A 4,122-nucleotide genomic window follows, 5' to 3' on the forward strand; every position below is an offset into this window, starting at 1 on the left:
GAATGCCCATTAAGAAACTTCCTATGTCTAGACTGAGGTATGTTCTTCTCATACCTGAACCACAAGACGTTATTATAATTATTGTGAATGAAGCGCAACTGAGGTTTCTGAGAGAGAGGGATGGTGGGGAGTGGGTTGCATGCAAAGGACTGGGTCGCGAACAGTAATGGGTATTACAGGAGGAGGTTTGGAGAGGCCGAGCAGAAGGGGGGTGTCCGAAAGGACGTTTACTGGCAGACTGTCAGCTTTATTAGAACCAGGGGGTTGACTATGGGATGGTTAAGCAATTAGACGTCATGATAGAAGCAGGGAATGAAACGAGAGTTGTAAAAAGTCCATCAATCACTGCGCAAATCATGATTATTAGGAATAAAAGGAAATGACAACAGTGTGCTTCCAAAGAAGAAGGTAGCATGTGACACACTGCGAGGTCAGGATCTAGGATTGGGTTTGTGTAATATACTAAATCACCCACATCTTCTGGATTTGAGGGATCTCAGTTGATATATGTTGTTCCTAACTTCATATTTGCCCTGCTATCTTGCATCGCTTTCAGCTCTAATCAGTATCTCTGCTCATGGCATTATCTACCCACACTGAGGAGTTCTCAAGTTTATTTTGCAGTTCTCAGAAGATCACCAGATAAAGCCTCCATCCGCAGTGTTACGTGCCACATTGAATATGTGTGAGTATGTGGTTTTGAGCAAGTCTTTTGATACACAAGACCTGTCTTTGACCCTTTGTATGCCTCCCTGGAGCTCATCTCTGTCCCGGCTGAGACCAAAGGAGACAGGAATTAAGAAGGCAAGACGAGCACTGACAATGGGTTCCAGACGTGGTTAAAAATCTGTTTGTCTGAGCACTAAATTCTCCTTTTGCTGCTTCCCCAAAAGGACTTTGTAAGTTGATTTATCCAGTAAGTTTATATGTACCTTTACTACATCATTACTCATAAAATGGATCACGAGCTTCTGTCCTAGAACAAAACAGAGGCCTTTATTTTGAGAGATGAGCCAAGGCAGTTTTAAAAGACAAGACTTGTGCACTATATTGCTAGTTAGTGTAAGAAAAACAGTTAAATTTATGACATTATTCATTGACAACTGCTTAAATTTTACTATGTTCCTCACTCAAAGCGATCATATTTGTTTTAAAATAGCATTAATTTCGTTAATGAAAAGCATGTTCGTTGGTGAGCTTTTTCCCCATGACGAGATGACAATAAGGTCAATAAACGATAACTGTGACTATATCAGCATGCAATATTGTTGACGATAAAAGAAGATACTAAAATGTGTTTTAAAAAATAAAAACTATACCAAAATTTATTTTTATGTTCATCGACCACTCTACTACATGTTTCATTAACAAGGTTCGGGAGGAGCACGATCAGATAATGAATCAGTCTGGCCCAGGTGGCACTCGTAAGCTAATCACCTTAACAAGCACAATACGTATATATACAGTCAACTTACCTCTGTTCCACGACAGTTTTCCAGCATCCTGCCTCCACCCCAACACCTCACTCTTAATCTAATTTCATCCCATTCTTGGGATGGGGATGGGGGGATGGGGGTTATATTTTATAAAATAAAGTTATCAACATTACAAAATGGTAAGTAAGCGCTGCTTTGTTTACATTTCATATATCTCGTATTTCCTTGTTTCAGTTTATCCTTTTAAATGACGAATATATCCTATTGATAGCTGCTGATATGGACCATGAATTCCTCTCACGCAGACGCAGAATGCACGTGTTAGTTTGCAGTCGGTTGTAGTCTGTGCAGTGTGTTCAAACGCAACATTTTGGTCCAGACACTGCCGACACGAAGCGAAAACATCGCTGGCTTTCGTAGCCACTAGTTCTTTGAAGTCGGCTTGGTGTGTCCTGGCTTTAAGGAGAGGAGGTGGGAGAGGGAGGCTGGGAGGGAACACAGGAGAACAGGAGCTGGATGGAACCAGCGGAGACTGGAGAAATAGGGACACATTGGCTGCGTCCGAAACCGCTTACTCAATGAGTAGGTACTTAATTTTATTAAGTACTTACTTAACGAGCGCTAAAAGAGTAGGTACTCTACAGCCAAATCTCGTTAAGTATGAATGCGATCCAGGCATCATCCGCCATGTTGACATTATCATGTGATCTACTACGTTATAACAAGCGCAACAGATACGAGCGACAGGTTTAATTGATCTCTTTGTAAATATTTTGATGTTTATGAAATTTTCTCATTTTGTAGTCTTGTTGAAAAAACAGCTGCCCTTTTATTGTGACTGTAGTATAACCAATACATTTTGGGTTGATTTAAATTTTTATATTTTTAATCCTACTAATATGACCCACAGTTTAATCCTTAAATATATTATTATTTATTACTAAAACCCAAAATCGTTATTTCTTGAATATGTTGTTACTTTATTTTATGTGCAAAATTCTGTTTTCCTCTTTTTCTTGTTGAATTTATCTCTTGTTTCATCCCTCCGGCTTATAAACAACAAATGCAATATTTTGATGGATTGATTATATGAATATTATGATTATTCAGATATTTAACCTGGTCATTGTGCCTTTTTTTTCTGTGCATATAATGTATGCAAACCCATTATATTTATGTTTTTTGCTTTTTGTCATTGTGATTGTTCATTGTTAAAGATAGTAGCATCTTTCCCTGAGCTTGTATGTAATTATAAGTTCTGCAGTATTAATAAAAAAAGAACATAAGAGGGACAGGTGCACTAACACCTCATAGCATCAGTAACAGGACAAGCCTACCTAGTACAGTTTTCCTCAGCGTTTGTAATATCTGCACAAAGGAGACGTCGATCAGCTGGTAGAAGACAAAGGAGACATCGATCAGCTGCTAGAAGATCTTGCCTTTGGAGAAGACTGTTCATTTTACATTCAAAAAATGTAAGTATTACTACTTAGAAGTTAAGATTACCCCAGAATGCATTGCTAGCCCACCCCAACACTTTATTATGAACAATAATAATGATAAATGCTGACCAATAATTAGCAAAATGTAATTTGTTTTGTCATATGCCATAGTTTTGCATGACTACACACTAGACAAACGCAGCCAAGGTGAATACATCTCAGTTTTCAGTCAAGTAATGAATTAATGCACAAGTTAATGAAACAATTATATTTTATTTACTGAAAACAGGAAACATGAATAAATGAGTAAAAATAAATAAAAGTAACCATGACAATAAATAAGTACAAGTCATCGACACATGAAACAAAGCTTTATTCAAACATATTGTTCTAACAAACGTATTTACATGCGGTGAATCCACATCTACTGCATCTCAACACAGCTGAGCCAGTTCTGCAGCTTTATTCTGATGAAGCAGCTGACCACTGTGTCCACCTTCAGCTGTCTCTGCCGTCCATCACGACCCTCACTGCTGCAGTCAGACTGAATCTGATCACGGATGAGAAAGGGGCATCAAGGCTATCGTTGTCTGAGTGCACAGAGAGGATGAGGAAGACCATGATGATGCTCCTGATCCACACAACCCTGAATAAAAGCAGGAGAACATGTGCGGGACAATCTGACTGTCACTCTGTCTGCTCCAAACATCTGTGTGCTGCTCTCCATGAGCACCACTATCTGTAAAACATTTAAACAGAGTAAAACATTTTACAATTAATGTTGTCAGCATTTCATTTCATATGTTGACAATTACAAGCTACTTTGTGTCATACCTTCATTACTTTTGTGGTGTAGTGGGCTAAAGCACTGCACTGGTCAGCAGAAGGTTACTGGTTCGAGCTCCGCAGCCGTCACCACCGGTGTGTCCTTCAGCAAGGCTCTTTACTCCAGGTGGCTGCTGGGGGATTGGGGTCCCTGTAATAAGAGCACTGTAAGTCACTTCGGATAAAAGTGTCTGACAAATCAATGTCCCTGTAATAAGACCACTGTAAGTCACTTCGGATAAAAGTGGCTGATAAATGTAAATGTGATTTTTGTAAATACATTTTTGTGTCTTGGGCACAAACGCTCAATAAAGCTGCTTATTTCTTAAAGTTTATTTCTTCAAGGTACTACTATAATATAAATGCTTACATATATTTCATACAGTTTCTATTTGGGGGGTTTAAAGGGTTAGTTCATC

General features: G+C 38.8%; 1 long non-coding RNA gene across 1 annotated transcript in view; it reads right to left on the minus strand.

Moving 5' to 3' along the window:
* Positions 1–3,540: 3,540 nt before the first annotated feature.
* The window catches only part of LOC107678085 (uncharacterized), an 819-nt gene continuing 237 nt past the window's right edge, over positions 3,541–4,122 (minus strand). Inside the window, exons 2-3 of the long non-coding RNA XR_001632913.1 lie at positions 3,722–3,854; positions 3,541–3,617 (exon numbers count right to left, since the gene is read on the minus strand). This is a non-coding gene — a long non-coding RNA (uncharacterized LOC107678085). The remainder of the gene's footprint in view (positions 3,618–3,721; positions 3,855–4,122) is intronic.

This window comes from Sinocyclocheilus anshuiensis, unplaced genomic scaffold (genome assembly GCF_001515605.1).
Source record: "Sinocyclocheilus anshuiensis isolate Anshui unplaced genomic scaffold, SAMN03320099.WGS_v1.1 scaffold1676, whole genome shotgun sequence".
Taxonomy (NCBI): domain Eukaryota; kingdom Metazoa; phylum Chordata; class Actinopteri; order Cypriniformes; family Cyprinidae; genus Sinocyclocheilus; species Sinocyclocheilus anshuiensis.